Source organism: Ailuropoda melanoleuca, chromosome 5, assembly GCF_002007445.2.
Source record: "Ailuropoda melanoleuca isolate Jingjing chromosome 5, ASM200744v2, whole genome shotgun sequence".
Lineage (NCBI taxonomy): Eukaryota > Metazoa > Chordata > Mammalia > Carnivora > Ursidae > Ailuropoda > Ailuropoda melanoleuca.
The window spans coordinates 129,214,696-129,236,008 of record NC_048222.1 but is presented as its reverse complement, the minus strand read 5'-3'; the positions used below and the strand labels follow the sequence as shown (position 1 = coordinate 129,236,008).

Genomic DNA, 21,313 nt, shown 5'->3' with positions numbered 1-21,313 from the left:
TTTGAAAACTCTTCATTTGAAAAACATTTAATCTTCACTTAGAAGGTTCTGTTTTCCGGTTTTTTAAGAGGGCAATTATAAGGTTTTTAAAGAGGAGACACAGTCATACCATTTTTAGTTATAAAGATAATATAATAATGACAACATTTCTTCATATGTTTTCAAAATTCTCATCTGAAAAGAGTCATTTTCTCATTCAGTTGTTTCAAACATCATCTTTTCTTTGATTGCAAGATGGATAAAAAAAATTTTTTTTTAAGTAAATGGCAGTCAGGTATGATTAGATGTAATTATTTTAACCTCTTTAAGTGGCCCAAGAAAGCTTGTGCTATGATTAAAAGATTTATTTCTGCCATTTTCCTTTCATTTAGTTGTGCTTGCTGTATTGTTTCTACCTTTGATCTGAGATTTTTTTTGCAGGAATATTTTTCAGCCCACTGTTTGTTTTATGAAGACAAGTTAAAGGCAGATGATACAATCTATAAAGCCATTTCATTTGTGCACACACAAACTGAACTCTGCACATGCTGAAAGCAAGTATGTGAACACTAAGTTAACACCACACCCCTAATAATCCTGCCCTCTCCTCAGGATCCATCCTGTACCAGACCTGACATGTGACTATCTGACAGGTGGACAAAATCAGAGTGTTAGAGCCAATCTCCATATTTAATAGTAGCATTTACTGCTTTCACCCTCCTCCCCACGGAATCCATCTTCATCCTTTGATGAGTCATTTGTGGGCCCATCCCAGCAAGGCCAAGGAAATTCCAACTATGAATCACTGCAGAGACATTTATTTTATTTTTTTTTTAAGATTTTATTTATTTATTCGACAGAGATAGAGACAGCCAGTGAGAGAGGGAACACAAGCAGGGGGAGTGGGAGAGGAAGAAGCAGGCTCATAGCGGAGGAGCCTGATGTGGGGCTCGATCCCAGAATGCTGGGATCATGCTCTGAGCTGAAGGCAGACGCTTAACGACTGAGCCACCGAGGGGACCCTGCAGAGACATTTAGATCCCTTAAGTTCTTCAGATCAAAGCAACATTGAGACAAACAAACCTTCCTCTTCCTAATATTGATAGAACTCTCGTAACTTTGATGCATTATTTTGCTCATAGACCTTCTTTGTATATTTCGCTCTATCCTAAGCACTCCCCTTTCATAAAACTGGATTGTAAAGAATAAGGACTTAGGAGAAGGGAAAGGAAATTCCTGTCCTGCCACATTATTGGGATCTAGCCTTTAGCATGTGCTCCACATTAAGTTGTCAGAGTGATGTTCTGTTGATCTTTTCTGTGATCTCATCGGATGTTAGGTTTCACTTTGTGGGATGTGCAGAGCCAAACTTAGCCTAGAAGACCACCCCGTCTCTCGCTGATGTGCCTTGACTCTATGACTCGGTGTCCTGGGCGAAAACTGCCTCCACTGGTCGTGGGAGCTGTTCCTGGGGTGACGTGCACAGGTTTGAGTCCTCACTTGCCCCCGTGTCTCACTCCATTTTTGCTGGAACGCAGCAAGAGCTTCAAAAGATGGGCCTGAAAGTGGATATTCCTGAGAATTAGAAACAAATCACAGCAGGGAACTAACAACATAAAAATACTTCACACTGTGAGGAATTGAAGCAAGAGTTCCTGTTGTGATGTACACAATGGACACAGCATGTGAGAGGCTATTAAAAAAAAAAAAACTGGAAGATAAAGTATGTCTTTGAGAAACAACTTCTAAAAACCACAGAGAACCCAAATGTCTCATAAGCAGAGAGTGTAACTGCCACACGAAAACCTCTGGGGTTGAAATAGTGAATCTGTGGAATAAGTTGAAAGTTTGAATCCCGAAGTAAGTTTTGCTGCAACTTGCCCCATCTCCTGGTGCTCATAAATCCCTCTTGGTGCAACCAAAAGTCCTCCTGCTTCCATCAGTTCCCAAGAACTGCTTGGCCAAGGTTACCAAGTCCATTCCAAGATCACTTAAGTACATAAAACTGGATGAGGAAGGTGAGTAATCCTGATTCAGTTCTCAATCTAAAATAAGACATTTATTTCTAGACTCGTGTTTTAAGCTCAGAGTAATTTATGACTTGTTATGTCTAGGTGATTAATAAATCATATTATATCATCACTATATTACTTTTCAAATGTAGACCTACTGTAGCATCTCAAGGCAAGATTACTCTGAACTGAACGAAGAATGAAAATAAAAGTGTAAGCCTGTTATTAGTATTTAATATTGTGTATGCCCGAAAGGGATTATTTTACATAAGGATCACACTCCTCTGGGGGAAAAATTTTTTTTAAAAGTCATATTTAACAAATCTGACAGTGACCCAGAACTCCTTTGATATTGAGGGAATAACTTCTCCTAATTGGGTAACGAGCAATTTATTACACTCAATCTGTTTTATAATCATGATTGTCTAGATTGTAAAGTCCTGGAGGGCAATGACTGCACATTTTGTTCAGTGATTTAAAGACCTTCTCCAGCTGGCATAGTATTAAATAAACAGAAAATTTTTGTATCACTTAGGATGCTTTCTGCTAGAATTAATGGAAAACTCATTTCAACCTGCTCAAGCCTTAGAGATATGTATTATCTTATATAACAAATAGCCCAGAGTTAAGGGAAGTTATCAAGTGGCTCGGTCATGAGGTTCTTGGGTGGCTCAGTCAGCTGAGTGTCTGACTCTTATTTGGCTCAGATCATGATCTCAACATCCTGAGACTTAGTGCTGCAGCAGGCTCTATGCTCAGCAGGGAGTCTGCTTGAGATTCTCTCTCTCTTCCCCTCTCCCTCTGCCCCTCCCCTGCTTATGCTCTCTCTCTCTTTCTCTAAAATAAATAAATTTTTTTTAAAAAGTGGCGCAATCACATTATCGAAGACCCAAAGGCTTTTCATTATACTATCCTCAGAATATCAGCTTTTGCTTAGAGGCCAGCTCCCTTCAAGGTGGTAAAATAGCTACCATGTCCCAGGAATCATAAGTGGATATGTCAAAGTCTGATGGATAATGTGGCCATCTTTTCCCGTGCATCTCTTCCTGAGAGGAGGAAACATTTCCCACGAGCCTCCTACATTCCTTTCTTCAGGAACTGGGTCATATGACTGCTCTTAAACCGATCACTGGCAAGACAAATATAACCCAGTGATTAATTTAGACTAATCATAATTTAAGACTTGGGCTCATGATGGAAAGATGGACAGCTATACTGGTTAAGAATAGGTTTGGTTGTGACAGAGATGGCCAATAACAGACTTAAAGAAAGAAAATCACCCCCATAAAAATGGAGAGGTTAGCAATCCTGGACTATGTACTAATATCTATTGCCACCCAGTGTCTTAAAGCAATAAACATTTCACTATGACTCTGAGGATTGACTGATTTGTTCTCTGGTCTCAGCTGGACTTGGGGATCTGTTGTCAATGGATATTGCAGCCGCAGGTAGGGTTTATTGTTGGTGGATGGGTTTCCTTATATGTCTGGGACCTCAACTGTGACAATTAGGCTGCCTCAGATCTGTTCCACATCGTCTCTCAACCTGAAGTGAACTAGTTCAGGCTTGTTTCCATGCACGGGCAAAGGACCTGGAGAGCAAGCAGAAATATGCGTATCTTCCTATTATGGCATAAGCTCCCCAGAATGTAATGGTTTACAACAGCTGTTTCCTTAGTTTAAGAGCCTGCAAACAACACTTTAGGCTGGTCTCACCTGGGCTCCTTCATCTGTTTACATGCAGCTGTGTGATGGCTAGGTAGCTCTGCTTCTGGAGTTTGCAAGGCTGTTGCCTGGGACCCCTTAGCTCTCTGCCACATTCTCTCTCATCCTCCAGCACAATTACTGCTTGTGCTCTCTTCTAGGATTTTTATGGTTTCGGGTCTTTAATCCACGTTTAGGTCTTTAATCCATTTTGAATTTATTTTTGTGTATGGTGAAGGAACATGGTCCAGTTTCATTTTTTGCATGTCTCTGTCTGATTTTCCCAACACCATTTGTTGAAGAGACTGTCTTTTTCCCATTGGATATTCTTTCCTGCTTTGTCAAAGATTAATTAACCATAAAATTGTGGGTTTATTTCTAGGTTTCCTATTTCTGTTCTATTGATCTATGTGTCTATTTTTGTGCCAGTACTGTACTGTTTTGATTACTATGGCTTTGTACTATAACATGAAGTCTGGAATTGTGGTGCCTCCAGGTTTTTCTTTTTCAAGATTGCTTTGGTTATTCAGGGTCTTTTGTGGTTCCATATAAATTTTAGCATTTTTTTGTTCTAGTTCTGTGAAAAATGCTATTGGTATTTTGACAGGAATAGCATTAATCTGCAGGTTACTTTGGGTAGTGTAGACATTTTAACAATATTTGTTCTTCCAATCCATGAACATGGAATTCTTTACATTTCTTTGTGTCATCTTCAATTTCTTTCATCAATGTTTTACAGTTTTCATAGTATAGATCTTTCACCTATTTGGGTAGGTTTATTCCTAGGTGTCTTATTCTGTTTGGTGCAATTGTAAAAGGGATTGTTTTCTTAATTTCTCTCTCTAATGCTTCATTATTAGTGTATAGAGATGCAGCAGATTTCTGCACATTGATTTTTGGATCCTGTGACTTTACTGAATTCATTCATCAGTTCTGGTAGTTTTTTGGTGCAGTCTTTCAGGTTTTCTATATATAGTATCACGTCATCTGCAAATAGTGAAAGTTTTACTTTTTTCTTACTGATTTGGATGCCTGTTATTTTTTTCTTGTCTGATTGGTGTGGCCAGGACTTCCAGTACTACGTTGAATAAAAGTGGTTAGAGTAGACATCCTTGTCTTCTTCCTGACCTTAGGGGAAAAGCTCTCAGTTTTTCCTTATTGAATATGATGTTCACTGTGGGTTTTTCATATATGGCCTTTATTGTGTTGGGGTATGTTTCCTTTAAACCTACTTTGTTGAGGGTTTTTTTCATGAATGGATGTTGTACTTTGTCAAATGATTTGCATCTATTAAGATAATCATATGGGGTTTATCCTTTTTCTTATTGATGTGATGTATCATGTTGATTTCTTTGCAAATATTGAACCACCCTTGGATCCTGGGAATAAGTCCCACTTGACTGTGGTGAGTGATTTTTTTAATGTATTGTTGGATTCTGTTTGCTAGTGTTTTGTTGAGGATTTTTACAGGATGTTCATCAGAGATATTGGCCTGTAGTTCTCTTTTTCAATGGTATATTTATCTGGTTTTGGTATTAGGGTAATGTTGGCCTCATAGAATGAACTTGGAAGTTTTCCTTCTATTTTTTGGAATAGTTTAGTAGAATAGGTATTAACTCTTCTTTAAATATTTGGTAGAATTTGCTTGTAAAGCCATATGGTTCTGGACTTTTGTTTGTTGGAAGTTTTTTGATTACCAATTCCATATCCTTGCTGGTAATTGGTTTGTTCAAATTTTCTATTTCTTCCTGCTTAAGTTTTGGGAAATTATATATTTCTAGGAATTTATCCATTTCTTCTAGGTTGTTTAATTTGTTGTCATATAATTTTCATAATATTTTCTTACGATTTTTTATATTTTTCTGGTGTTGGTTATTTTTTCTTTCATTGGTGATTTTGTTTGAGTCTTCTCTCTCTCTCTCTCTCTCATAAATCTGGCTAGAGGTTTATTAATTTTGTTGACCTTTTCTTTTTTTCTTTCATTCTTTTTTAACATGGGACTTAAACTCACTTACCCTGAGATCAAGACCTGTGCTGAGATCAACAGTCAGATGCTTAACTGACTGAGCCACCCAGGTGCCCCCAATTTTGTTGATCTTTTCAAAAAACTAGAATCCGTGTCATTGATCTGGTCTATTGTTTTTGTTGTTTTGTTTTGTTTATATATCATCAATTTCTGTTCTAATCTTTATTATTTCCTTTCTTCTACTGGTTTTGCATTTTGTTCGTTGTTCTTTTTCTAACTTTTTTAGATAATACACTCCATTTCTTGATGAGCATAGCTGCAAAGTCACATTGCAGGGATACTGGGTTCGGGGAGTAGAATAGTTGTTCACTTTTGCAGACCAATCTACCACAGCAGTGGCTCTGTTCCTTTTGGCGGAACAGTATGCTATTTTCAGGGTATGATCCTTGTCCTCCTGGTCCAAGATGTCAACAACCACATCTACAGTCCAGGCTGCAGATTGAAAAAAGAAATAAAGAAGATGGGGTGAACAGCATGCCAGCTGTCCTTTAAGGAATATTCTTGGAAGTTTCTAAGTAACTCTTTGTTTATATCCAGTTGGCCAGAACTTAGTCACATGGCCACACAAAGGAGTCCGGGAAATGCAGTCTTTATTCTGGGTGGCCAAGGGCACTGATGAATTCTATCCACTTGAAAGAAGGAGGTAAGCATTATTGTAGGATAACTGTTAATCAGCCACAACACCCAAAATATATCAATCAAAGAAGGGGAAGAGGTTAGATAGATAGATACCTCAACCAACTGTATCTGATACAATCTATCATGTTTGCAATATATAAAAGTCATTTCGATCCAGTTTTTATTTTAACAAACTACCACCGTGATTAGAAAAAAAAATTCACATTAATTTAATGACTTCATTTTCCTTTTTCTCCAGAAGTGGGAGCTGCTGTACACTAACCCAATAAAGATTCTCTTTCTACTCTGATCCCAGCTTAGTTTACACCTGGATGGACTGCAGAATGTCCCAGATATCACTTGTATCTTTGAAGAAGAGTTTTGTTACATTATTTCTACACCAGTGTGATAAAAATCTTCTCAAGAATTGTACTGTCAATATCTTCTTGCATTCAATTATTCTTCCTAGGCTTTTGAACCACAATATGTCTGTGGGGATTGAGAGAAGCTCTGAAATTAGAGACTGTACTTAAGATTTTTCATTGCACCAGAAATCAACTCCAGTTAACTTGAACAGCAGAAAAGAATTATTGAAACAGGTAAGAAGTGCTCATAGTATCAACAAGAAAGCTGAACAACAAGACCAGACAGGTCCAACATGATAAGACAAAGCCAAGATCAGCCCCAGTCATGGCTGCTTGGGACTTCACCTCTGACACCGCTGCCTCTCAGCACTTTCCACCAGACACTGGCTTCTAGACTCCACAGCAACCACCCGGAACTCTTTTACTGACCCTGTACCTTCAAGTCAATTCTTTAAGATCCAGAGTTCTAGGCAGAAGCATCCAATTAGACACTTTTGTGTCAGCTGTCCAGGCTCTGGCTGTCAGGACAATGAAGAGAGAAATACCTACCCCTCCATCAGTTTTTATAATAAGAAATTAGGCTGTTTCTCACCTGCCGTTGGATTCTGCCTAAGTAAGAATGATTATAGGAAGCTGGTCAACCAAAACAACAAAACTACAGAACCCATGGGTGGGTGTTACAGAGGAATAGTGTCACTTCATTCAGTTAAACAGGACGTTGGGATGAATGGGTTGGAGAATCAGTGAGCTAACATAGGGTAGGGAAAATGAAATTTATGTGTATTGGAATATATGTTGATTATCAGAATTTCAGAGGGGAATACATGATTTAATGTTCAAATGATTTAATTTTTTTTATTTTTAATACTGGAAACAAACATTCAGTTGAATGAACAATGTGAACATAACATTGAATCTCATGGAATACAGCATTTGGAAATGCTATATTTGGAAATCTTATGTACATGAAGGTGAGGTAGGAGAAATTTTAAATTGAGGGACACTCACCATAGAAAAAAGTAATTATGAAATTAAAATGGCAATTTTCAGAAATATGATATCTCAGAAAGTATTCACTTGTTATACCCTTTTCAGAAAGACTCTATGGCATGTACTACACCAAAAAAGAAAATAAACCAAGCAAGTGGAAAGCATAGGAAATAGAAAACAATGCATATTAGGAGAACACTGGGAGGAATTCCTAGGATGAGGGTAAAAGAAGATGCCAGGGCACAGCCATGCAACAGACCTAGACAGCTATCATCTCATGGAGGATAGACATAAACCACCAGATACTAGAGCTAAAACAAAATCAAGTACCTCGAGGAGAAGAAATCAAGGATAAGGAGAGTGAAGGATGAAATCAGGCATGAGCTTAACTCCACCCACAGGCGAGTTTCCCAGTGGTCACCTCAGGTATCCCTTAAAGTTAACAACAAGAAAGCCAATTAGATAATTACAAATATGCCTTCAGTATACTAATTACCTAATACTTCATACTGGTCAGTTACTTACAAGCTAAATTTCTATCTCTGAAAAGAAGAGAGCCACTAAATACTCCTGAGGTCCTCCTGATGCTTTTTCTCCTGATCAGAAGTAGGTTCACAGCTAGTTGCCATTCCTTCAACACATCTTTGAACTTCAGCTTGTCCTTTTCCCTGTGGCCTCCATTGACAGATAATTTTGGTTTGAGGTGATATTAAATACATTTGATGATTAATATGGCATACAACTTGATAGCTAGCAGGGACCCCAGCCCCACTGCAAAAGTGGGAGTGTCTAGGCTGCCTGCCAGACCAGGTATTAATTGTTTGATCATTGGACTGTGGGGAGCTCCTGAGGATTCCAGGGGTGGCCAGGGCAAGGGTAGGGGCCATGCAGGAGGCTTCACCGTGCTAGTACAAACCAACCAGTATCAGCTCTATCTCAGGATTCTCAGCACTTAGCAGCTGGGCTAAGGTGGGAATGGCCATATTTAATGCAGGTCTGAATCATCTATAGTTCGGATCTGACTCAGACCAGCACCACGATTTTGGCACTTCTATCGGGAGATGTGGGCAATGAACACTCTTTGTGTATCACGAATGTTCACTAGTCTGCAGAATGGCACAGTATCTTTTTGGTTTTCACTAGTTTGTTATTTTTCACTGTTATGCTATCTCCACCTATTACCAAAGGCATTTTTGGTTCTTCAGTGATGAATCCCCATTGTCTAGAATAGTTCTAGGCACATAGGAGTCACTCAGTGAATGAATCACTGTGGCTTCTAGGAAACAGGAAAGGTATCTTGCGCAGAGAAAAGATGTGAAGGGAAATCTAAAGAGAGTTCCTGGAATTCTGATACTATCTTGAGGAGTGCTGTATCTAGATGACAGCACTCTGGGGATGCCATTCTCTTCTCAAATGGCAAGACTGTGCAAATCCAAGAGAATCTTAGAAACCCAGATGTGTTAAGAAAAGGGCGGTGGGGGGCGCCTGGGTGGCACAGCGGTTGGGCGTCTGCCTTCGGCTCAGGGCGTGATCCCGGCGTTGTGGGTTCGAGCCCCGCATCGGGCTCCTCTGCTATGAGCCTGCTTCTTCCTCTCCCACTCCCCCTGCTTGTGTTCCCTCTCTCGCTAGCTGTCTCTATCTCTGTCAAATAAATAAATAAAAAATCTTTAAAGAAAAGGGCGGTGGGTGATTAATGCGTTTGCATTCTCTTCAGTCCTATCTGCCAACAACAGTCAGTTCATTTTGACAGAGAAAGGACTTTGCTCTGCTCTTAGATAAGCCTGACTGCCTTACTCTCATCCCTAACTGCTTCCTGGAACCCTTCCCGGTCTGAATGAGAACCTGTCCCCTCCGACCCTAACATGTACTCCTCCTACTCCATCCTTTTAAAAGACACTTGTCTTTGGATTGACGACTTACTGAGTCATGTATTGGTTTAATGATTTTATTCTGTTCTATGTCCATATCTAACTGTCTCATGTTCTTAATTCCAGGAAATAAGGGAATGGGTCTATGTAACTATCCCATTAAAACAGTCATGCAAAGCACTAGATACAATTAGACTCTTCATAGATTTTTAAAAAATAATGTTGGTGAGGAACCCTAAAACCTGAAGCATAAGCTCATAATAATCATCACTTCTACAAACTGGGATTCTTTTTTTTTTTTAAAGATTTTATTTTATTTATTTGACAGAGAGAGACAGCCAGTGAGAGAGGGAACACAGGCAGGGGGAGTGGGAGAGGGAGAAGCAGGCTCATAGCGGAGGAGCCTGATGTGGGGCTCGATCCCAGAATGCTGGGATCACGCCCTGAGCCGAAGGCAGACGCTCAACGACTGCGCCACCCAGGCGCCCCCAAACTGGGATTCTTAATCTGGGATTCATAAACATGGGTGGGAAGAATACATTTTATTTTAGTATTTCTAACTGAAATTTATTAATTTCTTTAGTTATTAATATAGGCAACAAGCCAGAAAAGCATCAGCTGTACATATGAATTTGTCTCCAATAGAAATCACAGATATGGGTGCCTTGGTGGCTCAGTTGGTTAAGCGTCTGCCTTTGGCTCAGGTCATGATCACAGGGTCCTGGGATCGAATCTGGCATTGGGCTCTCTACTCAGTGGAGAGTCTGCTTCTTCCTTTTCTTCTACCCCTCTTCATTGCTCATGCTCTCTCTCTCTCAAATAAATAAATAAATAAAATCTTTTAAGAAAAGAAATCACAGATACTTTTATATTATATTACAGTTGCTATAGATAGCTCCAAATAATATTTATTCATCACTGCTTTAAAATTAACAATAAGAAAAAACAAAACTACAATACAATGTATATTTTACTATAATAAAATTAGTTATTTGACCTTGCTACTAAATCTTGCTATTTGATGTGTTAATAAGGAAGTGTATATGTTCTAAATTTGTCTTTTAAAATATGTGTTGATAAGTATGCTTAATATATTTATTTCCTTTGTAGTTCTATGTGTTTTGTTTTATGTTTCTCAAAACATATTCTGAGAAGCACTTTATAAGGTCAGGCTGTAAGATGGGTGCATGGCACGCACACAGAAAGGTAAGGATTCCCTGCTCTATGCAAAGCACTTTATGTAACAGTTTCATCATTTCAATAACCCCATGAGTTAGATATTCTCATTCAGCATGGTACAGATCATGACACTAAGCCTTAGAGAAGCTAGTAACGTACCCGGAGTCACAAAGCTGAAAGACAGCGGAGTTGGGATTAGTCAGTCTGACTCCAAAGCCTATGCCTCAATCACAACTACAGCACATTTTGAGAACTGTGTGCAAATTATTATCTTATGTATTACATTAGGGTTAATTTCTGGTGTGAAATGAATTTAAAAATATTTTTGGCCCTTAGTATAAAAAATGATTGTAGTTATTGCTATGACTTAAAAATAACATTTTCTGCTACAGAAGTAATCTAGGGATAAAGTGGTAGGACAAAGCAGGATCACAAAATCTCTTTCCTCTATTATCTAATGAAGTTAATTAAAAAATTAGTCTAAGTCAGACAGCAAATATTAATTTCCAATGATGTGACAGATACCATGCTAGGTTGTGGGGCTGCGGCAATCAAAGAAGACCCCACTCTCATTGAACACCAGCTCAAAATTCACCCAGCAGCAAGCAAATGTGGGAAAGGAAAGAGCCTCATGTCACAAATGGCTTCCAGGCAAGAAGATCCTGATGAGTCACAGTCAGATGCCAAACCCGGTCTCCACTCCCAGAAGTAGTGTGAAGTCTAAAGGATGGATTTCGTCTTAAAACGTGAAAGGAAGGTTAAGGAAGCAGGTGCAATAAGCCCCAGAAAAGACCTGAGGCCTTGAGTGCCTACCCAGCACCGCGGGGAGTCTGCCAGCGCAGGCCTGGCACCAGAGTCTGCTGTTTTCCACGGCACTAGAAACGAGTGAGTTGGGGGATTCGTGGCTTCCCTCATTTGACAAATGTTTTTCAAATATGGACCTGAATGATAAGAAGAAGCTGTGCATTCTAGGAATAGATAGTGGAGATTTTAAGCTGAAGACACAGGGGATGCAAGAAGAAATTGAGAGGAATGATAGTAAGTTATGTGGCAGTTGGCTAGGCTGTAATGCCCAGTTATTTATCAAACACTAGCCTAGCTGTTTCTGTGCAGGTATTTGGTAGATGTAATTAACATCTGCAATTAGCTGACTTTAAGTAAAAGGAGATTGCCCCAGATAATGTGGGTGGGCCTCATCCAATCTATTGGAAGATCTTAAGAGCCAAAACAGGTTTCCTGGAGAAGAGGGGAAAATTCTGCCTCAAGACTGCAGTATGAACTCCCGCTTAAGTTCTCCGCCTGCCCTATGGATTTCAGACGTCTCAACTCCACCCTGCATGAGCCGATTCCTTAAAATATACGTGGACTGAGATACACACACACACACACACACAGATACACAAACACACTCTATTTCAATATCTGTTTCTGAAGACCCAGCCTACAATAGTTGCTGCCAAGAAATACATCCTGTTGGTTCTGTTCCTCTGCAGAACGCTGGCTGATACAGAGGGTTTGGGGAACAGAAAGAAGGCCCGTGTCATGGAACGCAGCGGAAGTGGAGTAGGGGTATTGGTGGAAGAGTGATAGGCAATGAGGACAGACAGGTAGGGAGTGGCCAGGTTATCTTAGATCTTGTAGATTCCACAAAATAAGAATCCACAGAAGAGATGAGAGATGAGAAGCAACAGGTTAAGTGAGGAAAGACATCAAACTTTTATGGATCTAGAAATAAAATTAGGTTTCTTAACTATCAGATGGGCAAATATTCCAAGAATTGACAACACACGGGGTAAGGCTGTGTGAAAACAAGCACTCTCAAATATCTCTGGTGCTTGATCAAGCAGTCTCAATTAAAGGAATTTACCTAAAAGAGGTACCTTCATAAATATGAAAAACACAAAAAAGTCTCCTTTGTAGCCTTATTTGTAATAGCAAAATATTGACAGCAACCCAAGGCTTATCCATAGAAGATCAGTTAGTAAACTCTAGTATATGCACACAGTAGAGTTCTGAGCAGCTGTCAAAAAAAAAAAAAAAAAAGGAAGATTTCTTTGTACTGATATGGAATGATTTATGGGATTATTTTGTTAAATGAAAAAACAAGGGGAAAATAATATAAATAGATTGCTAATTTCTAAATAAGAAGGAAGGGGAAGTAAGATTCTGTGTGTGTGTGTGCGTGCCCATCCACGCACGCACATATTTGCTTGTTTTTGCAAAAAAATAATGCAGGCAAAAAAATAGCAGGAACTAGAAAAATGTTTTCCTATGGAGTGGAAGAGATAGAGATAGGAATGAGACTTCCTTGAGTATAGCTTTTCACATAACTTTGACATTTATACTATGTAAATATTTTAAATAATACCAAACGTAAAATTAAGACGACGGGGTAGACATTGAAATCTGCTACCTGGCTCCTCTGTTAAGGAAGCCTGGGCTGCCCAGCTGTGGGAGTGCAGGCAGCAGGCAGCCTGCAGCTGTCAGCTTCTTGAGGGCTGGCCTCAGCTGCAGATGAACCGCCTCCCACAAAGTCACACCCTTCCTGGGGCGACCACATCCTGTGACTGAGTGAAGCAGGGGCCTATAGGCCAATGCTGGATAATATTCCAGAGCTCTCGCCAGGTTGGCTGAGGCTTTGTTTGGCCTGCATCACAGTTTGCCTTCTCCCTTTTCCTAAATCCTGTTTCTCGTCTCTTCACAGATATTGATCTCTAATAAACACCTTGCACCCCAAACTCCAGCTCGGCGTGTTTCTGAAGAAGCCAGCCTGCCATACTTGCAGCCAAGAGCTGGATTACTCATCACCTGGCTGGTAATAAGGACCCCTTCACGGGTAGCAGGTGGAGCGCAGCAGCCCCTGGCACAAGGTGGTGGCCCAATTGTTCACTGGTGATGAGTTGGAAGGGTATACAAGTGCAAGGAAATGAACTAATTGGTGCTCTGTATCTCCTGTCTGAGAAGTGTACAGGAAATGGCAGTATTGCCAAACTCCACTGAGGCCTTGCAGAAAGACAGTGAACAGCTGAGGGCCAGTTAGTAGACAATTAAAAAGGCTTCTTGGGGCGCCTGGGTGACTCAGTGGGTTAGGCATCAGACTCTTGGTTTTGGCTCAGGTCATGATCTAATAGGTTGTGGGATCAAGCCCCACGTGGGGCCCTGCACTAGAGCCTGCTAGAGATTCTCTCCCTATGCCCCCCACCTCACTTTCATTCTCTCGCTGGGAGAAATAAATAAATCTTTTAAAAAAAAAAAAGCCTTCTGGAAGTCAAAAGTCCTCTCTCTTTGTTTATATACAAATAAGCTCATGTCCTTTACTGGGAGGGCAGAGGAAGTTGAGGATGAAGTTAAGGTGCAACAATGTCAGGTCAGTTATGCTAAGGTCGGCACTCTGGTGGGGAAAAACTGGGCAACTGACTCAGGGATGGAGATGGTGGACTGATGCTTCTAAAGATTTTGACTCCCCAGATTCCCCTGAACTTCTTAGCCTGTAGCAGTGTCCCACTCCTCCCTATTAAAAGTGAGTGCTCCAAGGCACCTGGGTGGCTCAGTCAGTTAAGTGCCTTCAGCTCAGGTCATGATCCCAGGGTCCTGGGATCGAGCCCCACATTAGGCTCCCTGCTCAGAGGGGAGCTTGCTTCTCCCTCTCCCTCTGCATCTCCTCCTGCTTGTTATCACTTGCTCTCTCTCAAATAAATAAATAAAATCTTAAAAAAAAATAGAAGTGAGTACTCCAGCCAGTCTGGAAGATAATCATAGAGGCCTCTTTCCTACAAGGCAACAAATGCCTGCCTCAAGATTTGCCCCTACCTCTTTCTTCTAGCCTTTTTAGGCATATGATTTGGGTTAAATCACAAAATAACAGCCAGAATTCCAGAGTTCCAGGAAAAACAAAAACAAAAACAATATGGCTAGGAATGAGCTAGGCCTGATAAGGGAGGAAAGAAACCATATCATAGAGCAACCACAAGACTGTGTTAACAGGTACTGGAGGCTGAGGGAATATGCATTGATGGGATTTTGAAGGTGCTGATCAAGGGAAGAGTTAATTGACTTGAGAGCACTCTACCAAGATAAGTACTTGCATGGACCCCAGAAGATGGTCTGAACTTCTTCCTAGAATGACTCCTCAAGGCATGGAAATGGCCTGCCCCACCTGATGCCCACCTCATGGCCCACACCGAACACCAGTGTTGCTGTGGTAGACAGCAGAGGAAGGGATTAAAAAGCTCAGGAAAGGAAGTGTGGTTGAATGGATATACTACTATGATGAGAAGACTCCACAAATGATTATATTCCATGGGGAGGCCCAGAAGACATACCATTTACTAAGGCTGTGAAAACAAACTGGTGAGGGGGACACCAACATCAATAAAAATTTCGAATGGGGTCAGGGCTGATGGGAAGAGAGTCTGTTACTTGGTTTACTGATAGAAATGGGGATAATAGAATCCCAAAATAATAGAAGGCTTGGGGTGGCATGTAAGTGCCAGAAGCCAGTGGACAGCAATTATTGTAATGACCAGCAAGATCAGAGGGGAATCTAAGGGGATCAGAACCACTCAAAGTTACAGAGATTATTAGTGATATACAACTTCCCCAGAGGTAAAGTGGATTGGCAGCCAACACGGGCACTATTTAGCTTATATCAGCAGAAGCAATGAAGGATAGAGGACCAAGGGGTAAGCACTGTGATTCGTTGCCCAGTTCTGCACCTGAGCCAGCTTTCAGATGAAAAATTCATTGACTGAAGAAGTGGCAGGATCCCTGGAAGGAAGAACTCTGCAACACCATGACAAGTAAACATGGGTGGTGATTTTCCTAGTCCTTCCCCGAAGAGACTTACGGCCACTTACATGGGTAATTATGCATCAAGGTAAAGGAAATATCCAGACGTTCAAGGACTGATGGAAACAGTGTTTAGGTGAGTCATGCCCAGGCTTACATTGGGTTCTCCGAGTCCATTTTCATACCCATTGTTTATTTCCCCTGCCCCTGAATTGAGATTGATATACTTGGCAGTTAGTATAACCTTCACTTTGGCTTCTCGGTCAGTAAAGTAACAGGAGACAAGACCAAATGGAAGGCTCTAAACTACCTCCCCACATACCCACCATGATAATGGGTATACAGTATAGTAATGCCTTCCCAGGGCAGCAGGAATTAGTGCTGCTCTTGGAACTGTAAAGGATGCTGCAGTGTGGGCTCTATCCTTTTAATTCACTAGTCTGGCCCCTGAAGAAACGATGAATCCTGGAGAATAAGCATAAACAAGCTCAACCAATGAGTACCCCTGACCACAGCCACCATGCCAGATGTGGCATCTTTGCTAGAGGAGATTAATTAATATGTGTGTGGTATGCAGCCCCTGATTTAGTGAATATATTCCTTTCTATCCCAGTCACGATAAAGGATGGCACAGAACAGTTTTGTCCCAGATCTCTGTTAGCTTTCTTATCCTCTGTCATAATCCAGACCATCTAGACATTCCACAGAATATCATGCTAATTCATTACATTGATGACCTTATGTTGATAAGGCCACATAAACAAGAACTGGTTGGCATGTTGGAGCCCTTAGTGAGACACATGTGTTGCAGAGGGTGGAAGATAAACCCCGTAGAGTTTCAGGGACATGTTACATCTGTAAAATACTTAAAGTTTCAGTAGTCAGGGTTGTGTTGGGATAGCCCCCCAAAAGGAGAAGACAAATTACTGCCTCTTATACTCCCTACCATGAAAAAGGAAGCACATTAGCTGGTAAGCTTTGGTCTCTAGAGGCGACAGTCTTTGGCTCATATACTGGGTGAAGAATGGCTGCCAGCTTTGAATGGAGCCCAGAGTAAAAAAAGGGCTCTGCAATAGGTCCAAGCTGCTATGCAAGCAGTTCTGCCACTGGGACCACATGATCTACAGAACCTCTGGTGTGAGTACTTCAGTAGTAGGAAAGGCTGCTGTGCTGAGTTTGTAGCAAGCCCTAGCAAGGAAATCAGAGCAGGACCTTCTGCAGCAAGGCTATGCCACTGATTGCAGAAAATTATGTACCTGACATGCTACTTGGGCCCTGTCACGATGGAATGCCCTACCCTGGGGAAACCAGGTCACCATGCCTCTAGAATTGCTTCTCGTGAGAAGTCACGAACTTATAAGATTGAATAGCCAGCACAAATCTCTCATAAAACAGAAGTGATACATCCAGATTTGGGCACAATGATGGCCAGAGGGCACAAAGCAAGCTGCATGGGCAGGTAACCCAGATTCCCATGTTATACACCACTGTTGCATTTGTGTCCTGTCTTAGGTGAAGGAGATGGAAAAAGTCTGACCTTGGTTTGTAGATGGGTCAGCTCTATATTGTGGGTGCAAGTTGACGAGCAAGTCAGCCACCCTATAGTTCATTCAGGAGTGATCTTGACAGTGTTGAGGAAAAGCTTATCTCAATGGGCAAAGGTCTCATGGGCAATGGCTTGGTCAAGATCAGTGAAAAGGAGGCCTGGGATAGAGGCATATGGATGGACATATGGAAGTGCACACAAGGTGTGAGGATTTTTATATCACATCTTTTTTTTTTAAAGATTTTATTTATTTATTCGACAGAGATAGAGACAGCCAGCGAGAGAAGGAACACAAGCAGGGGGGGGGAGAGGAAGTAGCAGGCTCATAGCGGAGGAGCCTGATGTGGGGCTCAATCCCATAACGCCAGGATCACGCCCTGAGCCGAAGGCAGATGCCTAACCACTGTGCCACCCAGGTGCCCCTTATATCACATCTTAATGCCTACCAGAGAGCATCCACTATGGGAGACAACCAAGTAGACAAAATGACTTGGCCAGTTAATGTCAACCAGGCTTTGTCAGTGCCCACCTAAGTACTGGTACAATAGGCATAAGTGTCAATATGGTATGTTTATTTTCTATCTCTAACCACTGAAATGACCTAGAAGCAAGAATACCTCAGTAGCAATGAGTACAGCTAGTTCCTAGATCTTGGTTTTTAAAATACCGAACTCCATTAAAAGGAAGCGGGGCTCCTTGGAGAAATGGATTTCAGATCTGGGACAGAAAAAGTACAGGGCGAGTCTAGAATATATTTTCATTACTAACAAAGCAAGAAAGTGCTCAAAAGCTGACAGGATCCAGCTTAAAGGAGTTCCCACTAAATTCAGGACACTCTGGGCATCAAATTAAATAATGATATTAATAAATAATGACACACTGAATAAAAAGTTATAAATCCATGATGGTCTTTTTTTTTTAAGTGTACTTGATTTCTGGGATTATCTTTCCTTTTTTTTCTTTTTTTTAAATAATTTTTATTTTGTTATATTAGTCACCATATAGTACATCCCCAGTTTTTGATGCAATGTTCCATGATTCATTATTTGTGCAAAAGTAGGAAGGAAAGGAGAGAAGAAAGGGAAATCCCTTATCTTTAAGAGAATACAAGCTAATAAATTCTGCAAAAATGATAAGTAGGAAAATCACCATTTGCAACCAATTGACATAGGTGGAGATCATTAACAAATGCTCAAACCTATAGGTAAAAAGTTATTAGAGAACAGGACATCCACCCAGTTTTCAAATATCACACCACAGATTAATTATTCATTACAAAGAGAGAAAAAAGGTATAGTTTTATAATGGAGAAATGTGGAGGACACCATTATAACCAAGAGTTGAAACTTGGCCTCATCAACAATGCAACAGATATTTTTTTGCCTCTAATTTTGATGTACTTAGAAAGACATGACATTACCTATGCTATGCTCTTGCCAGAATGTTTAAGCTGAATCTAAACACAAGGAAACAATCAGATAAATCCAGATATGGGACAAACAACAATAAAATAAGCTTTCCAAAATGCCAATTGTTAAAAGCAAACTAAAAGGTTGGGGAACTCTATATTAAAGATGATGGAAGAGTTATGATAACCAAATGCAGTATGTGACCTTTGTTGGACATTGGATCGATCAAAAACAAAAGCAAAAACAAAACCAAACAAAAAACAAGTAGAAGGCACATTCTGGGGACAATTGGAGAAAATTAAATATTGAACGGCCTATTAGATAAAAATATTATGTTAGTGTTAACTGTCTTGGGTAGAATAATGGTATTAGGATTATATAGCAGAATGTACTTATTCATAGGACTTACTGAAGTATTTAGAATGAAGTGTCCTGTGAGATAAAGGGAATGGGGCAAAATGTTAACAATGGGTAAATCAGGCTGAGAGATAAATGAGTACTAACTTTACTATAGTTTTTCCATAGGTTTGAATTTTTTTCAAAATAGACCATGGGGGGGGGCACAAAGCTTTCAAAAGTAATGTGGTATATTCAAACACACGGCAAAACTGATTTTGTGCTACTGATACATAAAATAAAATGGTTTTAAAAGACAAAAAATAGATTAGGGACAGCAGTGCATGGTATAGACAAGGCTGAAAAACATATGCTTGATATGGAGGAAAAGCTTATGACGATCCCAGTGGATTCCAAGGAAATAGAGAGACTGGGAGAGGCCGCATATGTGGGGCCATAGAACTTTCTGCAGCTGGAGGGGAAGTGGTGCGCAGAAATGATTTTATCAGCACTCTCCCTAAAACTTAAACCATCTTCGCAGGCAGAATGTGGAGTTTAGGGCAGGAGAGTAGGAGTAACGGAGGGCGGAGGGAAGGAAAAGGCAGAGCAAAGAAGTTTTGTGTCATCATCACTGTCGGTATTTTCTGCTCTGCTACCGGTTTATGTGATTGCAGGGAAATGATACACAGACACATTTAAACCTATAAACCTGCTCTACCTCCGTGGGGAAGAGCCCTGAATCTGAGGTCACCTTGGGGCTTCAGTTTGTCTCTTGGCTTTTCTCTAAGTAAGTCACAGTTCCAACCATATTGCCACCAGCAGATCTAGGATTATCCTTCTTTCATAAAGTTGTACCAAGGTCTTTCTCTCATGAGCCCTGAAGATAAGCCCTGAAATACGGGCAGTTCAGGAATTGGAGATTGGAGATGAATTATTGAAAAGGCAGCACTTCATAAGCCCTTATAACTATGCAATTAAGCTTTGGAAACATGTAAAGCTTTCTCCAGACAAGAAAGAACGAAACATTTAGCATCTATGTTACATTCTTCCTGTTGCATCAACATTTTCTCATTCTCAACGTCTCTTTCTCAGCAAAGCAAGGTGCAGTCAACACAGTAAGCCCCTGTGTTTGCCTGTTTGGAGACAGCCATGGACTCAGCTATTGGTGTTCCATACTGAGGGGACAGACTCCTTTTTAGGAAAATGAAAACTCAGCCCAGCAACTATCTCATTTGTTTTCTGTGCTTTTCTTGGGAGAAATATTCTTACATATTTACACACTGACTCTGTTAAGTCCAACCGTATTTCTTTGGTGTTGTATGTAATAGATTTCTGCACCTTTGCAGAGAAAAAAAGATCTATCAGTCAGGTCTTTGGGATACTTGTGGCAAATACCAACAGCTCAGCGTTCCTTGTCTTTGATGAGTTTCCTCTCAAATTTGAGCTGGGACCATGTCTTGAGGCACTTTTCCTGATGTTTCTATTCATACGGGGAATGACAAAGGGTGCTGGGCTTCTCCTCATTGAAATGAGAAAATAGATTGACAGGTCTTTTATGTGCTGGATTGCAGGGTTGTAATATCATATGCTCTTCTTCTTTTTCTCTTTTGCTTTCCTTTTTCTGCTTCCTCTCCCTTCACCTCTCTGGCATCTCATTTCTAATCAGAGATGAGTCAGAGTTTTGTGAGGCAAATGTTTCCAACTGTATACTATAGTTCTCGATGTCATCGTTCTTGAAACGCATGGCTCTAAATGGAATCAGAGTTTGCAGTTCTATCAAAGGTATTAAAAATAAAACAGGAGTTGATAAAAGTTGTATTTTTTTCTTTAACAAGAATATGCCACAATTGAGCAGGAACAGATTTTGAAAATAAGGTCTCCAGTTGTTCTCAGGATTGAAAAATTCACCACTTTAGTCTCACACTCATGTATATTAATTACTGTTTTAGAAAACTCTTTCATTGCTGTCTAAAGAATGTCTAATTTCAATACATTTTAGTTCTATTCAGAAAAAACATCCAATTGAGCTTTTTAAAAATTTATTATTTTTCTCACTGGAGCATAAAGCAATACAGTATAGGCTGAAACTTACAGGAGGAAGAGCAAAAGTGTCAGATGTTTAGAGTTACAGGGGGCCTTGGAGGTCATTCAGTGCAATCCTTATCTGGTTCATGTCACCCATACACAATACCCTCAACTAGGTCAAGAACTAGATTTAAAATCCCTGCAGCAAAGATGGTACCAGAGCGGCTTGTTTTTCAGAGATCTTGAGCAAAAACCTTGTGATTCTCTTTTGAAACCTATGCAACTAAGTGTGAGAAGAATCACCTCGGATAGTATTTACAAAAACAGTACTAGGAAGCCAAATTTCATTTTTAAAATGAATTAATTTTCTTCTTGGTTGTTGTAATAGGCCTGCTAGAGCTCACAGAACAGCCTGAAATTATTTTTATTAGATGAGCAGTGTAACTCTTATATATAAGAATGAACTATT

At 40.3% G+C, this 21,313-nt stretch overlaps 1 long non-coding RNA gene across 1 annotated transcript in view; it reads left to right on the top strand.

The window, feature by feature from the left end:
* The window catches only part of LOC117802436, a 30,103-nt gene extending 20,944 nt beyond the window's left edge, over positions 1–9,159 (top strand). The window contains exons 3-4 of the long non-coding RNA XR_004625852.1: positions 1,319–1,997; positions 6,598–9,159. This is a non-coding gene — a long non-coding RNA (uncharacterized LOC117802436). The remainder of the gene's footprint in view (positions 1–1,318; positions 1,998–6,597) is intronic.
* The last annotated feature ends 12,154 nt before the right edge of the window (positions 9,160–21,313 follow it).